General features: G+C 38.2%; 1 pseudogene; it reads left to right on the forward strand.

Annotated features, from left to right (window-relative positions):
• Positions 1-13,869, forward strand: part of LOC133759119 (non-histone chromosomal protein HMG-17-like) — a 65,003-nt pseudogene extending 51,134 nt beyond the window's left edge.
• Positions 13,870-24,504: the final 10,635 nt, after the last annotated feature.

Consider the following 24,504-nt stretch of genomic DNA (forward strand, 5'->3'; position numbering starts at 1 on the left):
TCTTGTTATACTATGAGTCTAGATTAAGTGGACTGTCTGCTTTTGATGGAGCCTTAGAGGCTTGAGATGGGTGTGGCCTGAGAGCTGTGTTTGGTTCCTCAGGGTTGAGGGTGTGCCAAAGGTGACACTCCCAGGTTAGGCGTGGTAAGTCTCTCTCTCTTTCTTTCTTTCTTTCTTTCTTTCTTTCTTTCTTTCTTTCTTTCTTTCTTTCTTTCTTTCTTTCTTTCTTTTGATTCACAAGGGAAGTAATTCCGCACAGCTGAACGGAATTGGAGGTAGTTAGCAGGTGAATGATATACCCACAGGAGCCAGATATCGGAAGCTCTTTCCCAAGGACCACACAGGGAATCTGTGCTGCCTCAGCATGGGCTCAAATTCTCCTGCAGTCGCCCAGTGGGTTGCCAAGTTAGATCCTAATCTTCTGTTATTTCACCCCCTCAGAGTCAGGTTTTTCTGCTAGGCTCAGGGCCAGTGCAGATCTGAGGTCGCCCTGCTTATGACGTATGACCAAAATGGCACCTGCTCTTTGTCTTGCTCGCCTTTGAGAGGTGAGCGGAGAGAGAGAAACTCGTGTCCGTATCGGTCACTTTTTTTTTTCTCTCTCTTCTCGTTAGCCTGGTGAACTTTTCCCCATGGAGTTTCAAGCCTTGTTCCCTCTAGTCTCCTCTTTCCGCTTTCCCGCAGGTGTCTTGGGCTAATGAGGTTTGGCTCACCTCGTGTTCCAGCGCTGGTGTGTTGATTCTGCCACTGGTGTCCCAAACTTGGGCTCCCACGCTGTCCACACAGGTCCACTGTGAATCACTAGTTCCGGAAGAGTTTCCTCTGCTGTTTCTTCCCCTACTCTTCCTTGATCCTGCAATATCTCCACTTTTATTAAACTGTCTCTTCCCTTACATCAGTGTGCTCCCTTCCTATTCTGCCATCTTGCCCCCATGCTGCTATTTCTTTAAGATTCTTTGGAAAGTGATGGCTGAGTCATAGGATGTCCATATTTAAAAATGTGATAAGACTTCCAACATACTGTTACCAATTTTCACTTGTACTGAGGATATATGAGAGATTACCAACAATGCCAGCAATGATGTCCTAAAGGATTTTATACCAAAGACATCAAGTCATTGAGTGTGGCAATCAATGTGGCAATCAATTCCATATGGTGATACTCTAACTCAAGATTGGTAATTAAAGTCATGCTTTTGTTCATGTTCCAGTCTCCTGGCGAATGATGACTTGCTTGAAGGAAGTCTTGTTCTTCAGGTAAGGCTTTACACTCACCCAGAGTAAATGAGCGCCACTTTTGTGGTGCTTCTGTTCTCTGCCCTTTGGTCTCCAGAGACCTTTACCATGATGCCTGCTTCTCTTATTCCAGTTATTTGCTTACTTGGTTCTAAGTAAGAACATATTTTCTGCTCATCATTATGTTTCCAAATGTTGAATGACTGATAATTAAATGAAACAGGACTGTATAAGGTTGTCTAGTGAGGCAGTGGAGGTTAAACAGAAACTGAAATTTTAAGTAATATTACTATAATGAACAATAATTAACAAAATCGCTATTACTAGCAATTGTAATTTCTGTAACTGTCAAACAGTACATTATTTGAGTGCATTGGTAAAGAAAGGAAGTCATGGCTCCTTCAGTTGTAGATGTGATTTAATAGTTTTGCTGTTTCCATAGATAACAGTTTACTAAAGAAAATAATAGGACAAATTATCAACATACAAAATATCATTTTTTAAAAGATTTATTTATTTATTTGAGAGGCAGAGTCACAGAGAAAGAGAGAAGGAGAGAGAGAAAGATCTTCCATCCACTGGTTCATAATGGCCATAATGGCTGGAAGCAGAGCCAATCCGAAGCCAGGAGCCTGGAACTTCTTCTGAGTCTCCTAGGTGGCTGCAGAGGCCTAAGCACCTGGGCCATTTTCTGCTGCTTTCTCAGGTACATAAACAGGGAGCTGGATTGGAAGTGGGGCATCTGGGACTGGAACCAGCACCAGATGGGATGCTGGCACCGCAGATGCTGGCTTTACCCACTAAGCCACAGCATTGGCTGCAAGGTCATTTCTTATTTTTTTTTTCAGAGTTTATCAGTTTTGTTGATGTTTATTGACATGAAATAAACTACACATATTTCAATCATACACATGTATAAGTTTTCATATGTTTGTATATATGATATCTATGCACACACAACAAATTTGTGAAACCATCGTTATTTCTTTTTTTTTTTTTATTTTTGACAGGCAGAGTGGACAGTAGTGAGAGAGAGAGAGAGAGAGAGAGAGAGAGAGAGAGAGAGAAAAGTCTTCCTTTGCCGTTGGTTCACTCTCCAATGGCCACCGTGGCCGGCACACCGTGCTGATCCGAAGCCAGGAGCCAGGTGCTTCTCCTGGTCTCCCATGGGGTGCAGGGCCCAAGCACCTGGGCCACCCTCCACTGCACTCCCAGGCCATAGCAGAGAGCTGGCCTGGAAGAGGGGCAACTGGGACAGAATCTGGCGCCCTGACTGGGACTAGAATCCAGGGTGCTGGCGCCGCTAGGTGGAGGATCAGTCTGTTGAGCCATGGCGCTGGCACCATCGTCATTTCTTAAGAGAAGATTTAAGGAATATGCTAAAGTTAAAGCTCAAAAAATATCAAGATTTCTGGGAATTCACTAGTAGATTCAGAAGAATGGAACAGAGTTAAGTGTAGTTTTGAAATAAGCTTTATAATAAAAATGAAGTGAAATATTCTCTCTTCTACTTAAAATTATTTATTTTGTTTATTTGAAATGGAGAGAGATAAAGAAAGAGAGGGAGAGAGAGAGAAAAAGAGAGAGAGAGAGAGAGAGAGAGAGAGAGAGGTAGAGAGATGAGAGGGAGAGAAGAGAGAGAGAAAAAGAGAAAGCTAGCTCGCATCCATTGGTTAACTCCTCAGATGCCCACAGCAGCTAGGACTGGGGCTAGGCCACAGCAAGTATTCAGGAACTCCATTTGAGTCTTCCACATGGTGATAAGGAAGGCCTGAAGTACTTGGGCCATCAACTGCTGCCTCCCAGGTTGTGCATTAGCAAAGAAAGCTGGAATGGAGAGCAGAACTAGGACTTGAACTTCATTACTTGATAATGAACGGGGATATCCCAAGTGGCAGCATAAGTCTGCACCAAATGTCTACCTTATTTTTACATTTATACAAAAGTATTTTTCTTATTTGATTATATATACCTATAATTATGTAAAATACACTCCGTAAGTTTTTTCTCTTAGTTCTTTCATTAATCCATATAAATGCAGCATAAATGATAGGACTAATTTTTATTAATAAACTGATAATATTATGTTGGCTTGAATTTTTTTCAGAAAATATTTTCTTTCAAGCTACCTAATTTCTTGACTGCCTTGTAATTGCTGCCAGTATTTCTGGTGCTATATGTTAATGATCTGTCTGAAAATTTTCACAAACTCACCTGAATTTCCTTGTGAGTCACAATTGGTACAAGTGGATGCTGAGATGGCTGAATAAGGAGTCTTCCATCTGTCTGACCACATCTGTAGATATGAGGAGCTACAAGCTTGGAGCAGAGGCAGAGTTATTTATCACTCCCCATCATGAGTCTTCTGTTCTTTCCCTTCACACAGGGAAATTATAAATCAAAAGGCCATAGAAGGGGAAGAATACTTTAATACCAAAACCCATCCCTACTTAGAAAATAATCATACTGGGAGTACACAAAATCAAGCATTCTCTACATGAAAGAAGTTAAAGCCAGTTATATTTGTCAACTTCTATTAGAGTCATAATTACATTTATTTCATTTGCTGAGTATAGTGGTGTTGACTAAGACTAATCTATAACACATACTCTGTCTTGCTGAAACAGTTCATGGCCCTAGCCTTGCTTTTGTGAGAACTTATGTTGCAACCTTGTTAATCTTGTCATATCCTTGAGAAAGAAGTGATCCCTCTGTTGTCTCTTGTGTAACTGTCTGAATTGCTAGATGTTTGTGAATACATATCAAGTGGTGAGAGCTGAAGCAATTCAACATGCTGTTTGTTCTCCCAAGCACTGGAGAAGTTTGGCTCAACATTCCATGCTGATTGCCCTTAAGTATTTTGGATTCTTTGATGGTGATGCAGTTTGGTAATCTCATTAAATAGAAATTTCTTTTGATAGGTCTATATACTATTATTGTTATTGATCTATTTATGCTGTTTTAAGCAGTTCTTTTTATGCTACTTATAGAAACTCTTTCAGAAATTTGGAATTTACTGAAAAAGTGAAGAACACCCAAATTACTCATGGTGGTCCAAATTGTTCATGACAGTGTAATCTCATGGAGGAAGACCTGGGTCTGTTGTGGGGAAAATAGGAGTAAGGTTAGTTCTCCTGGAAGAAAGCACTGGGAAAGATTCTCATGGAATGGGTAAGAGTGATTGCCGAAAGGAAAAGATGCTGAATGTATTTGTATTTCAGTACTCAATTGATATCGCTGGTGGAATGAGTTACATTTTTGTTTTCTTCTTAATGAGATTCTATGTATAATTTTGTACTAATTTCAAGGGAGTCCATATGAAATCAATAAGATGTAATAACAAAAAAAAAACAACAAAAACATTGTTTTTTCATTTAGGAACTATTACACCATGAACAATGACATTTTTCACTTTACTTAATATTCACAATATTCACATTGCTTCCTAGTATACTGCAATCAATGTCTTTGGGACCAAGATTGTTCCATCTATACAGTAATTTTAAAATAATATTATAATCATACAGATTTATAGTAAATATTAGGCTAGTGACAGATCACTTGAATTCTCAAGAGAGATATTAAAGATATAATTTGAGAGAGTTTTATGTTGATTGCTTTTCCTTTGGATTTTTATGCTAATTTAGCAGCTGATATATGTACATCTCTTACCCATATTGATCTTGTTGCTTTGGATATTTCATCAGGACACATAACACCCGGTAGTTATTCAATGAATATTAGGTTTCCTGGATGACAAGTATGGGATAATTTATTAGGATATAAAACCCCACATTCCTAACAACTGAAAGCGACTTGGGAAAGATAATCATTTACACTTACCTTCCCAAAAAATGCTTACAAAACTTTTATTTTAGCAGAAGTTCCAAAACCACAATTAAACTTATCGGGAGATTTTGAAACAAGTGTGCTGAAGACCAAATGAGCAACAATGACAATTCCTGTTAGGGGATGGCTTAGGAGCTATACCTTTCATTTTACTTAGGAGATTATTATTTAGATGTCATTTCTTCCTGGATGATGAAATGATGGAATTAGGTAGTACTGATGGCTTCAAAACTGAATATACTAAAAACTATGGAATAATACACTTGAAATGATTTTTGTTAATCATAATTCAATAAGAAGGATATTAACATGAGTAGGATATAAATATATGAGAATAATTGCAGCATTAAAGGTTAAAGTAATGCATTAGCTTAGTAAGTTTCAAATTTTGTGGTATTCCTGAGTGCTTGAGAATGAAATCAAGTGAACTTCACTCCTTATCAGACATGTTTTAGTAATCCCAGTGAGGAAAGATATATCTGTAGGACGCACAATTTAATCTTTAGACCTTATTAAAGAGATGGCTAACATTTTTCTGTAATAGCATAGCCAAAATAAGAGCTTAAATTATAATCTCATAGCTAGATTCACTTTGCCATCAGCGAATTATACAGTAAGTAGAGAAAACTTCCCTTTCAGACCAAAGGGAAAGAAAGTTTTAAAGTGAGAATATAATTTTCCTCATGGGCATTGTCTACCTTAGAAAAACTACTACAGAACATGCCTGTGACTATAGACTTGTAGTTCAGGCCACCGAAGATTAGAGATGGGACACGGGCACTCCCTTGACTTGCATCCTCTGGTCTGCTTGAACACAAACCAGGAGGAAAAGAAAGCTCGGCATCAGAAGCAATGGGTGGCAGGCCTATTAATGGCTGATCTGTACAGTGATCTGCCCTCAAGGAGACCCAACAGGCCAGTCCACTGCAGTGGCTTTCAATGTGGTAAGCCTGGGCTTCAGCAGAAGTCAGCTTGTGAAGAGCCCCGGCAGCTCTGCCAAGAGTTGGATCACTGGAAATGGACCTGCCCTGGAGTCAAAGGATGCCCAGGTAAGAGCCACAGATCTTATTGGCTCTAAGCTGAAAAGCCCTTCACTCAGCCCAACTTCCAAAGTGACCACTGCAGCTGAGGGGATGGCCAAGTAGGGTCAGCAACATTGCAGGCAGAACTGTAAATTTCTTGTTAGAGATGCCCCCTGCCTTTACCTGGCCAGCTCTCCTCCCAGGCCAGCCAAGTAATGAAAGTCAACAGAGTGCCTTCCCCTAGGAGGTTCACACCTCCCTTAGGATATACCCCATGTGAAGAGATAGATAGGTCTGGGCCTCTTAACTCACAAGGCCTAAAGCCCACCAGGTTATTATCAAGCCCTTCTGTCAGGTTCTATTTGCCTCTCAATCAGAAAACTTAATTGTAGCTTAGACAGTACCTTTCTTAGCTCCTCTAATAATGACTCTGTCCTTTGTTCTCGACCCTGTCTAGCGCACTTGGGCCTCATTCCTTTGTAATCATAACCTCTACTCTACCACCAATGGCTCTACTCCCAACCTGTGTGTACCGATGGTCCTCTTCCCCACTTAATGCTGTATAATTGTTCAAACCTGGTAAATGCCACTCTTAGGATCATTGGTTACTATCCTCACTCTGTCTTTTATGACCTTGTCTAAATATGATCAGAGTCGGCAAACTTGGAAGGCTTCCATAGGCTTGGCAACTCATGACGACAGCCTAGGGTGGTTACTGGCACCATAAACTAGAGTGTCAATTTGTTGGGTCAACAACAGGAGCCACTGTGCACTTGCTCCTCATGTGGGATCTCTGTCCTTAATGTGCTGTTCATTGTGATTTAATGCTATAACTAGTACTCAAACAGTATGTTTCACTTTGTGTTTCTATGTGGGTGCAAACTGTTGAAATCTTTATACTAAATTGATCTTCTGTATATAAAGAGAATTGAAAATAAAAAAAAGGAAAGATATATAAATATTAAAGCCATGCCAACGTCATACTATTGATGTACATGTTTTACTTATGGTATTTTAAAGCTAATATTCAAATTGAAGTTTCTTCAAGAAATAGTCTCATAGTTGAGCTACTCTGCACTTTAGTAAGCCACAAAACTCTAGACATCATAAATTTTGATATTTTCATTACAAAATTTCCATCTACTAAACACAGAAGCAAAATGCTTTGAGGAAAGCTGCTTACCTAGGAGTTGAATGTATCTTTGACAATATTAGCTATGCAAGATATCTCAAGAAGAATAAAGAAACCCTTATGATATTTAAAAAACCTTGAAAAATGCCAGTGAAGTAGAAAAAGTTCAGTGAGACAAGAAAAGATTATCATGCATAGTTCAGAATACCCAGGACCTCCTTTGAAAGTCTGCTGTTGAGTGCAGGTCTAGAAGTTTAGTCCTGACACAACAACTATCAGGATGCTCTTGGGAAAGTAATTTGAACTCCCTGAGTTTTGGTACCCTTACTTGGATATTGAGATGGAGAGACCAGATGACCAGTACAATCTTCCTCCTGTTCTAAAATTATAACACTTTAGTTAATAGAAAGGAAATGATAAACATAAAAATCTGAAGTTGTATCTAGATCAGTTAATTAGAAAAATAAACCTGAAAGTTGAATCGTGTTTAAATAGCTATAAGCAGTTTTAGAAATAATAAGGACCATAGCTTAAGAAGAGATATCCAAATGTTCATGCAAAAGTTTCTTTTGGCAAGTTAATAATTGAGATGGTTTTAGAATTAAGAAAATATCTGTGTTTTGGTGATCCTTATTTTAACTCTTCAGGTAACATGATAAACACTTCAATAGAATTAGCTCAAGACTGTGTATCATTGAATGCTTAATGTTAAGAGAGGATATCCACCCTTTTATTTATTTAGCAAATAATTGTTTAGCACCTAGTCTGAAAAAGGCACAGTTGTAGGTTTTGACATCCTCGGTCATGTAGAGCTTACATTGTGGTGGTGGGAAATGACCAAAAGTGATTAATATAACAAAGGAATTATGTTATGTTATGGTTAGAAAGTGAGAATCATGGAAAGAGACAAAAATAGACAAAAAGATATTTTTACCTCTAGCACTAAGGTATCACATTAAATAGGTGGTTGGGTGTTGATTATATTTGGTTGTTGCTATAGAATAGAAGTTCAATACACCCATTCATTCTGTAGTTTTAACAAATAAATAGTAATTCAGCTTCTACTATAGTCTAGTCTCTGTGTCAAGAGCTTGGAAAAAAAGAAATCGTGGTTCTTGGATGCATGGAGCCTCCATTCAAAAGTAGAAATAGATGTTCAATAAATATAAATAAGTAACACATACATACATAAATAAATATAAAACTCCACACTGTGTTAAGTAGCATGAAAGAAAAGACTGGAGAGGGGCCTATTGAATATTAATGACTGGGATGACCCACTCTCTCAGACAGTGACTGACATGAGCTTGTGGGATAGATAATGTGGAAGCCAAGTGGAGTGAAGGCCCTGAGCCGAAGTGTGGTACATAAGGCAATGAAAGAATTTACTAGGTAAGACTTCGGATGTGAAGTCATGTTGGTGGTTGTGCAGTGCTCGAGTAGAGTTCAGAATGGCAGGAGAAGTCATTTGGAATTTATTCATTTGCAGGGGAGGTCAGCATGTTTGGGCCTTCACTTGGCCTGCCTTCCCCCTAGAATTCCTCCAGGGCCCCCGACAGAAGTCTTAATTTTCTGCATAGTCTGGACAGTAGCAGCATCCCAGGGAGGGCACACCTGGGCTGCTTCCTCAATACCTCTGAACTTCTGTCTCTTCTGCGGAAAGTGGTGGTGGTGACAGAAATGCTGGATCACTGGATGAAGTTTTAGCTGTTTCCTCAGCCATCAGCATGATGTCTCCTGTGGAGTACATGCTTCATTAACAGTCCTTGAAGGAGTAAATATGTTTGTGTTCTCCAGCTCAGAAGGCTCAGTGCCTCACTTTCTCTAGTCCTGTACAGAAAAAAGATGGCTTTGTTTTGGCTTTTGGTTAGGTCTCATAAAATAGGGGAAAAATGCATTGTTTTTTTATCCCTCTTTCCATGGTTGCCTATTTGGAGAACTTAAAAAAAAATCTAAATAGTGTCTGTCTTGGAACAGATGTGAAGAAGTTCTGGAACATTTTAAGCCTGTGGGCTGAATTATATGTTTTGATAGTGTGTCTTCCTCCGACTGTAGCTGCACTGTCTGCCCAAGAGGTCTTACTTTTCTAGGCAGTAAAATCTATGTCCAAAGCATCCCTCTCGTCTCACCTTCCTTAGCGTTTGTTTTTTTAAGAATCAAGGAGCCTTATCTAAAGCCTCCAAGAAGGGTATGGGTTTTAAAATTCTCCTTAAAATGTTCAACAGTCCTAGTTAGTCCACTAGGTATTTGGGAAAGATACACAAAAGTGTGGCTGGTTGTGCTTATCCCGTCTTTGCTTACATCGTTCCTAAGGGCCATTCTGTTGTAGTTTGGCGTAGTTTTGCATTCTTGTCCAATGATACTTATGTAATGCTTTATAATGGAAAAGTGGTTTCTAGTCATTTATTATAGAAGCGTCTTATCAGTGACAAATAGCTCTAGGAGGTTGTTCATCACAGGGATCTGTTTGCTTTACGGTTTCAGCTAAAACACTAGAGTTTGCCAAAACTAAAGAGAGGATTCAAGGCAGTTTTTTTGCATGTGAGGTAGTGGGGCTTTTTTTTTCAAACTCTTTCAAAACTCTTGGTAAAAAATTGTTTTTTTTTTGGTGTGTATTTTTGTGTTGAAAAGAGAAATGATGTGGAGACAATACTAAAAATTTGATCAAATCTAGATAAGAAAAGATACTTTCAAATATCTATACAAGAAAATGATACTTTCAAGTATATGGTAAAGCATGGAAAGTTCTAGAATTAGGATTGTTTCCCACAGCAGCCCTCTCTGAGGCATCCAAACATATAGTATGTAAGCTTTGAAGTGTACAAACCTGGCTTCCAACCTCTATTTCAACCACTTATTAGACTAGTAAGTGAAGGGGAAAAAGTGAGAGAATTTACTTACTTTGGACTTCTCACTTCTATCTGCTTAAAGGCCTTGACCCTGAATATCTTCAGTTGAAAAAGAGAGGTGACAATCTTGAAGTTAATCTTTGTGAGGATTAAAATCAGTCTAGAACAAAACAGAACATATTTTACCAAGGATTTATCTCCTTCCTACTCTTTCTCTTCTCTGTGTCATTTGTTTCACAAAGAAATAATGATAGCAAAGAGGCTAAATAAGTGATGATTTGAAAATAATTTCTATACTTACTAAATGTAGTAGTGTTACTAAATTTCCCTCATTTACGTGTTGCTCAGAAGAAAATGTTATTGGAGGCTAGTGTGCAAAACAACCTATGATTAGGTGAAAATATCAATACCTCTTAGTAAATTCTTTAGCAAGCTTAGATTAAAGGTTCAAAATGCAGGGCAGGGGCTGCCAATAACTAGTTGAATACATGCTAAGGGTTTGCCATGGTAAGTGGCTGGTGACAGGCATGAAAATAAGCATTTGAGTGACATTGTCAATGATGAGTTGTGATAATGGATAGCTTATTGGATTACATCACTATGGGCATTCTGGGGGTAATTATGTAATTATGAAGACAAATTTTCCTTTCAATTATCTGGGATTTCAAACTGCTGGAGAGGCCTGTTATGCATTCAAATGAAATATTTTAGGTTTGTTCACAGCACTTACGGTTAGCTTGGCTCCAGTAATTGCTATTACATGGCTCACCAGAGTGAGTTTGTCTGATCTGGCTGACTACGTCCTGTCTTCTTCCTCCTTCATTGACATTTCTTAAGAAATTTGTGTTCTACCGAAAGTAATCAACTAATAAGAAAAGGATTTCTTTGTTTTTGTTTATGGAAAGCTGCTCCCTTGCTAGAAGAAATAAACAACTCACTATGAAAACAAATAGGCCTACAAGAGGGGCAATTACAATTACCAGGGCTGAAAGAAGGAGCTGAGGCCCGCGCTGCGACTCACTAGGCTAATCCTCCACCTGAGGCGCCAGCACTCTGGGTTCTAGTCCCGCTTGGGGCACTGGTTCTGTCCCGGTTGCTTCTCTTCCAGTCCAGCTCTCTGCTGTGGCCCGGGAAGGCAGTGGAGGATGGCCCAAGTGCTTGGGCCCTGCACCTGCATGGGAGACCAGGAGAAGCACCTAGTTCCTGGCTTCGGATTGGCGCAGCACGCTGGCCATAGCAGCTATTTTGAGGGTGAACCAACTGAAGGAAGACCTTTCTCTCTGTCTCTCTCTCTCTTTGTCTAACTCTGCCTGTCAAAAAAAAAAAAAAAAAAAAAGAAGGAGCTGAATGAGTGTTTCAGATTTGTTAGTGGGAATGGCAGGAATGAATGTTGGCCAGCTCTATGGTATATTGAGACTGGTGAGGATGGCATTGTGAAGAAAGAATTTAGAATGATGAGAGAATCTAGGAGAGACTAGTTAAAACTTAGTTCTTAAACTGAATTCCCTTCACACAATTGGTTGTAAATGCTGACATAATAAAGAGAATTGTTTGTGATAGAAAGGGTCTAAGAAATGTCATATTTGTTTCTGATGAAGTCTGACTTCTAGTTGCTCTACAGTTGGCAAGCGTGACAATTTCAGATATTTTTTTGAGATTCTTTCTTTCTCCTTTGGGTTAAGTCAGGGCCCTAGCAGGAACTTCTGTAGTATGGGACAAATGGAGGTGAGGTCAGGAGTTTGTAATGGTCACTCCTGAGAGGCTTGTGTCCAGATCACATATGTTCCTTTCAAAAGCAGAGTTTCTGCTGGGCCGTTGAAGCCAAATGCATAGTGCCTAGATCTTAGGCATTCTTGCACTCATCTATGTCTAAGTGCCCTATTATTTCCAAGGTATTTAGGATGAACCGATTCTAATGATCTCTCTCCCTTTCATGTTCCTTCTGCTCCCCTCCACTTTCTTTCTCTGCCATCTCCATGCACACACGCACACACACATGTGCACTCACACACATGCACACGCACACACACAACACTTTATTTGGACCATTTCCCCTCTCTGGGAAACATCTATACTACCTTTCACCCTCTCTGATTATTGGACTTGGTTTCTTCTCTTGGCCTGTATTTTCTCTTTTATTCTTTTTAAAAATGTATTTATGAGAGAGAGAGAGAGAGAGAGAGAGAGAGAGAGAACACTCTGATCTGCTAGTTAATTCTCCAAGTGCCAAAAATGGCATAGACTGGGTCAGGCTAAACCCAGGAACCATAAACTCAATCTAGGTCTCCCATGTGGGTGGCATAACCCAACAGGACAGTGGAATACAGGAGGTAAAGAGTACACTAAAACTGCAAGGGGTGGAGTGAAAAGAAGTTCAGCCTCGCACTGAGTGTTGAGCAGTTGTCCTTTTATACTCCTTGTCTGGGAAAGGGCCGTGCATATCTGCAGAGACTCACATCCACCATGATAAAATGGGCATGAACAGGCAAAAGTCCTCTTGCCAGGTGTTTATTGTAGTCAACAATGTACAATGTACAGTTTTATCAGCCCAGGATGTCCCTAGCAAGGGGCTGCAAAAGTTATAGTCAAGCTGGCAGAATCCTAGGTAAATAAATTACCACCATGTTGTCCTTAGGGTCATTTCAGTTGGGCCCAGTTTTACCAGGTGCAGAGTTAACCATTTGCATCCCAAAGGCCTAGCAAGTCCTAAGAACAAGAAGCTATAGTCAGGAGGCATATTTTAAGCAGTTTCTTAGTTACTAGGCAACATGTTTAACCTGACCAATATTTTGAAACATGAACTACAAGTAAGCTCCAAATTCTGGAATACAGAGTTCTGCTCCTGTAAGAGGTGTACTCTATTAGCTTTTCATCACCATTAGTATAACTAGACTGTAAGTGCCCGAGAGAAGTTACTTATATTGTTTATAAGAAGGTTTATTTAGGCTCATGGTTTTGAAGATTGGCAGTTCAAGATTGGCTGGTCCCACTGGTAATGAGAGCAGTGGATGGTGGTCCTGAGAATATAGTAGATACTCTATAAATATTTGTTTAAAGAAGAGTAAATAATTAGGTAAACTGAATGGGGCCATAAGTTCATAAAATAGAAAATCTTTTCAGGAAAAAGTTGAGAAAATTAAAGTTATATTTACTTTAAGAACTATAGAACTTAAAATAGTGAAGGACTTTAGGATTTGAGCAAAGTCAGAAAAGAATTTTGCTTCTCTGAGATTTTAGAAACCTGAAGAAATATGTGATCTAGGTATAAGACAGAAAATTACATAGTAAGGAAGACAACGACATCAAGCATTTAGGTTTTTTTTTTTCCTTTTTTAAAAAGGATTTATTGGCAAGGTGAAGAAAAAGAGTCAAGAAAGACCCATGGACAGACCAAAGGCCATGCAAAACTGCATCCCCACACCCAGCCTTGGCTGCCACCTGCATCTCCAAGAGAAACCCTGAAGGGGATGCTAAAGGAGATAAGGCCAAGGTGAAAGACAACCACAGAGAAGCTCCACCAGGTTGTTTGCTAAACCAGCTCCTCCAAATCCAGAGCACAAGCCAGCCTAAAAATGCTCCTGCATGAAGGTATAGAAGGTACCCAAAGGGAAAAGGAAAAACTGATGCTGGCAAGGATGGGATTAACTCTGCAGAAAATGGAGATGCCAACACAGACCAGGCCCAGAAAGCTGCAGATGCAGGAGATGCCAAGGGAAGTATGTGCATTTTTGATAATTGTGTACTTCTGGTGACTATAGAGTTTGAAATACTGTTTTTTTAAATCAAGTTTTATAAAAATGCAGAATTTTGTTTTACTTGTTTTTTAAGCTATGTTGTTAGCTCACAGAACACTTCATTGTTTTGGGATCAGGGGTGTAGGTTGCTAACAGATGGCTTCTGAGGTTGGATTGATGTGAGGGGAAAACACCTCCTTGTAGTTCTGAGAGACTTCCTCTCGGCTCCCAGGAGGGATCTCTTGCCTTGGACACACTGCCAGCCAGGCACACAACCTTGTGGTGTGGAAAAACTGTATTTGATTTTATGTCCTCTTCCTCCTCCCTGCCTGCCTTCAGCACAGACTTCCTTAAACCCAGAGACCTGTTGAGACCTGACCTCTCAAAATTCGTTCCCAGCATGACAGGCAATCTGGACTTCACAGTGACACCACTGAGATGCTAGTCCTCACAAGAGCAGCAATTCCTTTCTAGTTTGTGGATCTTCAGATTGCTAATTCTGCCATTTTCATCCCATTTCCTGAAAGTCAGTGTGGGCTTGTGAAAAGTTGTTAACGGGCTGAATGTGAAATGTCAGCCCTCACGCTGAACCTTCCCTTTTCAGAGCATCAAATGAAGACTCCATTGGGTTTTATAGTGGCTTTCTGATTTTGGTAGCCCATTGCCAAAAGGGACTTGAAAGTTGTATATTGTTCATGGTTCTCTGCTCATGTCCTACCTGAAATACCACTACCACAGTTGTTTATGAAAAGGATTTTTAATAAAGCTGGATATAGTTGGACTTGGAAAAAAGGATTTATTTATTTGAAAGGCAGAGTGCCACACACAGAGAGAAAGAATAAGAGAGAGCAAAAGAGAGAGAGAGAGGGAGAGAGAGAGAGAGAGAGAGAGAGAGGGAAAGAGAGAGAGATCTTCCACCTGCTGTTTCACTCCCTAAATGACTGCAACAGCCGGGGCTCAACAAGTCCAAAGTTAGGATCCAGGAATTCCATCCTTGTCTTCCACATGGGTGGCAGAGGCTCAAATACTTGGGCATCTTCTTCTGCCTTCCCAGGTGCATTAGCAGGAAGCTGGATCTGTAGCAGAGCAGTTGGGACCCCAACCTGAATTCTGATATGGGTGTTGCAAGTGGCAGTTGAGCACACTGTACCACAATGTTGGCACTGGCATTGAGGTTTAAGAAAGGTCTGCTGTGCAGCAGGATCAAAGAGTAAGGAAAGGCTGAAAGACATGAATTTTAGTTTAAATACTTGCTAAGTTACACGAATAATTTTCACTTCTCTGTTATTTAGCTCACTCCTGTAAAAATATTGCTTTCTGTAATAATTCATACCAGAAAAGTACAATATACTCTTCTAGCAGATATAGGGGTAGGGGAGAAATCAAGCTCTGAATCCTTTTATGGTTAATTATGAGTTAGCAATTACTACAGATACAAAAAAGTACCCAAAGAACTTCTTTTGTGCTAAAGAAACATGTTTTATCATCATGCTCTAAATGTCATGTTCTATTTGTAGTCTCTTTATTAAAAAAGTTATCAATTCACATATTCAGAAAATATTTTGTGGGTATTATATTCAAGGGGCAAGAAATTTTGTAGGCTGCCATTGCTGTAGTCTAGTATTGATGAGGGTTTTGCTGGTGGTGATGATGTGTGTCATGACCAGGAGAGACTGGGGCACATGTAGAGAAAGCTATACAACTAGGTTCTGTGATAAGGACCACATAGATAGGATGCACAATAAGGTTTTCAGAAGGAGAGATTATATTTAACAGACCAGTCATGGAAGAAAGAGGGGCTAATGACCTGGCCTTGAATGATTTGATAGGTGGAGGTAACAGGAGAGAAGGCAAGAAGAATGGATTGGCCTTGACTCTAGAATAGCTTTGCCTTCTTCCTGGTAATCAATTGAGTAAGCATGTTGATTGTGGCCTGTGGTTGCCCTGCTGTGATTATTATCTCCTGTATTTATATACTGTGAATTTCAAAGCTTGGTTGGCATCATTTCTCTACTATTAGGAAGGCCTACAAGTGGTCTGTGGTCTTTTGGAAGTGCAAGATTTCCCAGAAAAAATAGTGGTGAGATTCTTAGATTTGGAAAGTACTAGGCATGCATTTTTCTTTGATTCCAAGTAATACTTTTTAGTTAACTGACTGTTCTGGAAAGATGGCTGTTATTCAAGCCCATACTTTCTACTCTTTTGAACTTAATTCTGCAATTTGTGTTTTAGTTTAAATTACTCTGTCCAAGTCAAAGAAAATAAGATCTCTCATTGCATAGCCCAAATGAGCTAGGGGATAGAACAAACTTTCATTTTAAAAATATATTCTGCTATAAGGTGGAAACTTTTACAGATTGAATATGTAAGTATCAAAGCTGTATTTATGTACTAAAATATAAAAACTAAGAGATAAGAAAAAAAAGGAAAATACAACAGATATGATAAAGCAGTATTTTATATAATGTAGATAGAAATTGATGTTAGAAGTACTGAAATCTCAATGTGAATTTTTAAATAGCATTAGCAGAAAAAAGACTTAGTATACATGCAAGACCATCTTTGGTATAGCTAATAAACAGATGAAAATTAAGCCAAAAATGAGGGTTCATTTTTACCTATTAAATTAGTGCAAATTTAAAAAATGAAGTAGTAAAATAAATATTTGACTACCCTGTTGGAAGACAAATTGGTAACTTACATCATGTTTTTTGACCCATTATTTTTTTTAGAAATTTATTTATTTATTTATTTGAAAATCAGAGTAATACAGAGAGAGAAGGAGAGGCAGAGAGAGAGAGAGGGAGAGAGAGAAAGAGAGAGAGATCCTCCATCCACTGGTTCACCCCGCAACTGTCTGTAACGGCTGTAACTGCGCCGGTCTGAGCCAGGAGCTAGTAGCATCTCCTGGGTCCCCCACACGGGTGCAGGGGCCCAAGGACTAGGGCCATCTTCTACTGCTTTCCCAGGGCATAGCATAGAGCTGGGACTCCAACCGGCACCCATACAGGATGCTGGCACTGCAGGCGAGGCTTTACCTGCTGCACCAGAGCGTCGGCCCCTTTTGGAAGGCAGCTATTTTCACCACTATACCACCAACGCCGCTGTGTCGGTCTCTTTTGACCCATTCTTGTTCATCTTCTACCCCTGCCTTCATATTCTCCTTATTCTGCAAAGGTGTCCTAAGGAAATTATGTTTAAAGAATAAAGATAAAGAAACATAAAAGACTTGTGCATGTTGCTGTAATGTTATATGACTTTGGATTTAGAAAATCCGGATTTGTATACAAATAGATATACATAAATACATGGTCTCTCTATACTTTCACCACACATATCTCTTTTATGATTGCATCTGTCTAATGAGGGTCATATTGCTCCTACAGGATTGTTGGGATGATCACAGGTACTTAATGAGTGCTTATTATTTTTATTATTCTTGTGACTGTTTTTGACTTTGAAGCCAAGCATTTATTGCACACTCACAAATTTGGCTACTACCTAGCCATTAAATGTGCTACTTAAGTATATTTCTTCCTCCTACAGACACAGAAATGGGCCTATACTATAACATTCAGTTAAAAAAATCAGTGTAATAAAGGTATGTAAACCAAATGATCTTAACTTTAAAATATAAATAGAGAAAAAACTGAAAAGAAGTGCATCAAACTGTGACTATCTTTGATGGGGTACTGTGCATGAGAGTTCTTTCTATATTTAAGAATTTTATTTTTTATTATATCCCAATTATTTATTTATTTTTAATATTTTTTCTCAGAATAGTTTTAAATTTACAAAACAAAAATTGTGGAGTTTTGCAAAGAGTTCTCATATACCTACACCCAACGTCTCTTATTTTTACTATCTTATATTAGTATATTTGTCAGAATCTATAAACCACACTCAGCTTCCCCTAGCTTTTAATCCTATTTTTCATTTCCTATTCAGTTACAAAAGGAATAATGCATTATGTCATATGACCACAAAAATTGAAATATATGAGAGACTGATCATGAAAACTAATTTTTAGTGTTTTATGTCAAAACATGCAATTTCACTGAAAATATCTTATATTGCAACTGTTGTCACTAGCCAAAATGTGAAATCAATTGAAGTGTCCATCATCAAATGAATGGATAAAAGAAATATGATATATATGTACAATGGAATATTATTCAGCTATGAAAATAATGAAATTCCATTGCTTGCAACAAGATGGTTGCAACTGGAGGACGTCATGTTGAATGACCTAAGCTGAATGGAGAAAGACAAATACCACATGTTCTCCATTATATGTTGGAGCTAAAATAAAAAAAAAATTAAAAAAAAAACAGGAAAAGAGAGAAATGCCTGAATCAGTTTTACTGCAAATATAGTTTTGGTTTTATATCTTTGTCAAAGAAATTGTTACAAATGAAATACAACTATAGTTTTAATCATCCATGATTGTTAAAATTCACTATATACTAGCAAAATTGATATCTCTTCCTTTTATTACTGTTTATAGCCCTTGCCTATATTCATGTTGAATTATGGCCTTTTTTCTTGTTGAACTCATTATTTAGTGGAGCATGAAGCTTTTGACGATAATGTAAATTAAAAACTTTTTTTTTTAAATTATAAAAAAGGCAAAGAGACAGAGACAGCAGAAACAGATAGACACAGATCTTCCATCTGCTAGTTCATCCCCAGAATACCTACAACAGCTGGAGCAGGAGCAGATCGCAGCCAGGACCCTGGAAGTCAATCTGGATCTTCCACATGGGGGTGGTAGGAGCCCAAGTTCTTGAGCCATCACCATGGCCTCCCAGAGTGTACATTAGTAGGCAGCTGGAATCAGGAGTGGAGCTGGGACTAAACCCAGGTGCTCTGATAAGGGATGAAGGCTGTCCTAGGTGGCTTCTTGACCACTGTGCCAAACATGGGCTCCCAATTCAAAATATTTTTTTTAGAATTGCTATTATATTTAAAAAAATAGCTTTACGAGGTATTTAACATCAGTGCAATTCCTTAATGTTCTTTTTTGTTTGTTTTGCTGCAAGTTGGGGGTGTGTAGACTGATAGAATTCACATCAGTGCCAGAGTGCTGTTTAGGACATCTGCCATTCCATGAGTCTGCTGTGTATCCCACTTCTCATGTTGGACCGTTCTCTCCCTTTTTAATTCTATCAGTTAGTATTAGCAGACACTAGTCTTGTTTATATGATCCCGTTGACTCTTAGACCTATCAGTGTGATCAATTGTGAACTGAAGTTGATCACTTGGACTAGTGAGATGGCATTCGTACCTGCCACCTTGATGGGATTGAATTGGAATCAGCCCTTAAGGAATTTGGATCTGGCTGAAGAGCCCATAAGAGTATTTTAGGCATGGAAAACCAAGACACTCTGCCAAACAAACAAACAAACAAAACAAAACAAAACAAAACACCTAAATGAACGATCTCTGCGAGTGAGATCCCAGTGGAAAGAACAGGCCATCAAAGAAGCAGGTACCTTTCTCTGAAGGGAGGAGAGAACTTCCATTTTGACTATGATCTTGTCTAAATAAGACCAGAGTCGGTGAACTCAAAAGGCTTCCCTAGCCTTGGCATCTCATGACAAGAGCCTAGGGTGATTACTGATGCCATAAACAAGAGTGTCAATTTGTTAAGTCAACAACAGGAGTCACTGTGCACTTATTCCTCATGTAGGATCTCTGTCCTTAATGTGTTGTTCAATGTGAATTAATGCTATAACTAGTACTCAAACAGAACTTTACACTTTGTGTTTCTGTGTGGGTGCAAACTGTTGAAATCTTTACTTAATATATACTAAATTGATCTTCTGTATATAAAGAAAATTGAAAATGAATCTTGATGTGAATGGGATGGGAGAGGGAGTGGGAGATGGGAGTGTTGTGGGTGGGAAGGAAGTTATGGGGGGGAAAAGCCATTGTTATTCATAAGCTGTACTTTGGAAATTTATATTTATTAAATAAAAGTAAAAAAAAAAAAGAATTCACATCAGTGCCATTGCATTATTTGGATCTGCTAACACAGAATCTGAGCCTTTCACCTGACAGCAGCCAGTATTTCTAGGAAATGTCTTCTCCATCATCAGGTCCCGTGTTTCCCCTGTCTGATCCTACTTGTTCTGTGAAGGTGCTGGGGTGCTCTGTGTTGGAGGGAAGCGGGCTGTTGGCCAGAGGTCTTCCTTGAAGAACTCAAAGAGCCCGATATGTGACAGCTGACTGCAATGGAGAAAAATTTCTCTCCTTTACCAAAATTTCATGAATGCCTTTTTGAAAAATGCCATGAACCTCTACCTATCATTAATTTTGTTTAAAAATTAAACAATACTCCAGCGAAATGCTTTCCCAGGCGCTTCAGCTGGTGAAATCACTTGTTTGTGGCTCATGTTATGGCTTTTTCAATATAATATGAGTTTAGAATGTGTTCCTCTTAGTAAGAAGAGAATCATTCCTTCAAAAAAAATCTTATGCTACAATAAAATAAGGTTGCCTTGGAAGAGTAACATTTCTGGATTGCCACTCTTTGAATTAAGGCAAACATTTCTTTTTTTGTATTATTTCATTATCAAATACACTTTGATTTGTATTTTTAGTGTATTTTGGGTAAACAAAAATTAATAAATACTGGATTTCCCTGAAAGCACTCTATTCACTGTGAAAATATATATTCTGGCTGAAAAATTTGTCTCCCCACTTTCGTGTGACCTTATAAATCTCTGTCCTCATGGGTAACTGCTTTGTTTTCCTTTTATACTTTGTTTCCAAAGATGCTTATATTCTTTCTAAAATTTTGATATCATATGCTGTAGAAAATTTGAAAAATAGATTATTTAGAAGGGAATAATTATCAGTGATATTGTTGACTGTAAATAAGAGCTGCTAACACTGTGGAACATTCCTTTTTATTTTTCTACATTTTTTCAACACAGTTGGATAAACTCAAAATGGAGTTAATGTAAATGTTTTGGTCTGGTACATGTGGTCGGCTTTGTTACTACATCATTAAATTTTGTTTCAAAGTTTGACTTTTTTGTGGCCAAAATAGTGATTCATAATTTGAATGTACTATGATTTGTTTAAACTTGTGGGTTTTTTTTTGATAACTAGTAATTTGAGAATTCCATTGTTCTATATAATTTTTCTGTAAAATTGTTTTTCCATGACTTTTCTCACTATTCTATGGAGTGTTAATGTTTGTCTTACTAAGTTTGCTGAACTTTTAGTACAATAATTTTTAAATATTTTAAAACAACTTGTTACTTATCTTTTATTTATTTATTTTTCTTTTTTGGATTTTTTTCTTTTCAACGTTTATTTAATAAATATAAATTTTCAAAGTACAACTTTTGAATTATAGCAGCTTTTCCCCCCATAATCTCCCTCCCACCCGCAACCATCCCATCTCCTGCTCCCTCTCCCATCCCATTCTTCATCAAGATTCATTTTCAATTATCTTTATATACAGAAGATCAACTTAGTATATACTAAGTAAAGATTTCAACAGACTGCACCCACACAAATACACAAAGTATAGAGCACTGTTTGAGTAGTAGTTTCACATTAAATCTCATAGTACAACACACTAAGGGCAGAGGTTCTACAAGGAGGGCAGGTGCATAGTGACTCCTGTTGTTGATTTAACAATTGACACTCTTATTTAAGATGTCAGTAATCACCTGAGACTCTTGTCATGAGCTGCCAAGGCTATGGAAGCCTCTTGCATTCACCAAATCCAATCTTATTTAGACAAGGCCATATTCAAAGTGGAAATTCTCTCCTCTCTTTAGAGAAAGGTACTTCCTTTTTTTGATGGCCCATTCTTTCTACTGGGATCTCACTCACAGAGATCTTTCATTTAGGTTATTTATTTTTTTGCCCCAATATCTTGGCTTTCCATGCCTGCAAAACTCTCATGGGCTTTTTAGCCAGATCTGAATGCCTTAGGAGCTGATTCTGAGGTCAGAGTGCTGTTTAGGGCATCTGCCATTCTATGAGTCTGCTGTGTATCCTGCTTCCCACGTAGGATCATTCTCTGCTTTTTAATTCTATCAATTATTTTCAGACACTGGTCTTAAACTTGTCTTTTATTTTTAAAGACCTGCGCGTTTTAGAGTGAACATTAAGCCTACCTGTTAGAATATCCACAACTCATATTGTAGTACTGGGATTTGGTTCCTGGCTTTGGGTCCTCACTTCTGCTTCCTGTTAATATGCACCCTGGGAGGCAGTGGTGATGGCTCAAGTAATTGGGTTACTGCTACCTACATGGACTGTGTTCTCTGCTCCCAGTTCTGTCTCCAGCTCAGACCAGCTGCTATGGGCATATTTGTAGGGTGAACTAGTAGATGAGCTCTGTTTGTCTGTCTCTCTGTGTGTCACTCCATCTCTCAATCAAATATAAACAAGAACTGTGCATTTTAATGATATAAATTGTCAATAAGAAAGCATTAAAAATTCTAAATATCTAAACACTGTATATATTGCAGTCCTTTTTAATTTCAGGATAAAATGAAACACAGAAACACTAAGACAGACACTGGTTATTTTTACATACAATCTATTGAAAATCCTCTTTAGAGAGACTGCTAAAATGTAAAGATTTGATAGTATGCACTCTGGAGGAGGAGTACTTAGATTTGTATCCAGGTTTTTCAGTTGCGTGCTGCGTGTTCTCAGGCAACTTCGGTAACATCTTCATGCCCGGCTTCACCAATTTTTTTTTTTAAAAGCTAAATTCTAAAGCAGTTTTAGATTCATAACAAAATTAAAATATTTCATTTTTGTTTATATTATTTTTGTTTGAGAGGCAGAGAAAGAGTGAGAGGAAGAGGGAGAGTGAGTACTCTCATCTTCTTGTTCATTCCCTAAATGCCAGCAATGGCTAGGTCTGGGCTGTGCCTGGAGCCAGGAGTTAGAAATGCAATTCAGTTCTCCCACGTGGGTGTAGGAAATACATTACTTGAGCCATCACTGTTGCATTCCAGGGTTTGCACTGGTGGTAAGCTGGAGTCAGGAACCAGAGCTTGGAATAAAACCCAGGCACTCTGATGTTGGACATGGGTGTCTTAATTACTAGACTAAATACCTGCTTCATGTTTCTATATTTTTGAAAGTATTGGAGTTTAATATTTTCATGTTAGCAAATCTATTCATGTTTTTCACTTTGTGATTTCTTCCATTGCTTTTGTAATCAGAGTGTTTTTAAAAAACATGATTTCATTCTTTATGTTTAAGCTTTAATGATGTTATTCTTCAATAATTTATAGCTTTAGTTTTTAGATATTTTGACACTATGTCTGGAATTTATTTTGATGTACAATGTGAAAATTCAACTTAGTCCTCTTTCTTAATATTTAACCAACTTCCCATCACTGTGTTGTAAATAAAAAGTACATTCCTTCCTCATTTAAGATAGTACTTCCTTTATTTTATATATATGGATGTCAGGTATTTGACATGTATAATTTTCCTCTATTATTGCATCAATTTGAGCTTATTTCTCCAGGGTATACAGTTCTGATCTGCTGATTTTGAGTTCTTGATTTTAGCTTAGCAAATAAAGCTCAGTGCTTCTGATTGCTGTCATCACTGCTGTTATGGTCGTGACTAACTTCAGCTACCATTACTTTCTTGATTATAAACTAGCTTAAGTGTTAGTGCAAGGGAGAGATAACCACTTCATGGTTGTTTACAGATTTCTGGATGATGCACTACTGTATTAATACATTGGTGAAGTGGATCTTTAATTATGTCCACTGTTTTGTTCTTTTTTTTTTAAGTCAGTGTTCCTTCCTCTTATCATGTAGTTTGCCTGAAGAAGTGAATACATCCCCTCGCAATTTCATATACAGGTAATCCTCTTTCACTGAATTTGACTCAGGGCCCACTCCTTTTCGTTTTGGTAAATTTAAGCAATTAGACTCAATCTTTCTGAGCCTATTTCCTCACCTGTAAAAATAGGTATAAATATGAAGACATAAGAACATTCCTTGAAAATGATTCTCAGAGAATTACATAATTCATTGTTTAGGAATTGACTGAGATAAGTTTTGTTGCAAGCTGTTTCATGCTTTGTCAATATAAATGATAGGATATCAGTTCTTTGTCTTCAGTGCCCCTGCCCTCTCTTTTTAAGCCTGTTATCTCTTCATTCCTGTGCCCCCAACACTCTGTGTTCTTGCATAGAGCCCCCAGTCCCTACCACTTAGGGTATTATCCTTTCCAGGACTGAATAATATTTCTTAAAACAGGGGTAGGCAGAAGGCACTGGAACTTAACAAGACAAAAGGAAATTTAGGGATTCATGAAGAAGATAACCTTTGGGTCCTTCCTGCTTCCCTTTTGTTCCATGGGACTTGTATGTGTTTGTCTGTTCCTATTTTCTTATATTTAACATGTCCCTCCTTGAATATTGTAAACCCTTGTCACAACCTACCAAAGTCATTTTCTCCTAGTAATTTTTATTTTTTTTTTTTACTGATACGTTATTCTTTTTTCCAGCAGCAATTCTTGGGCTGCAAAGCTTTATCTGTTGATAAATTGTCTTATTTGTTTATCAAGTCAATTGCCTTCTTGAGCAAGCCATTTTAGGACTGTAAGTCTTAACACTATTTGCAAATTTGTTCCACATGGTTCACACATATAAATAAATTTAACTGAATTCAGAAAAA

Source organism: Lepus europaeus, chromosome 5 (assembly GCF_033115175.1).
Source record: "Lepus europaeus isolate LE1 chromosome 5, mLepTim1.pri, whole genome shotgun sequence".
Lineage (NCBI taxonomy): Eukaryota > Metazoa > Chordata > Mammalia > Lagomorpha > Leporidae > Lepus > Lepus europaeus.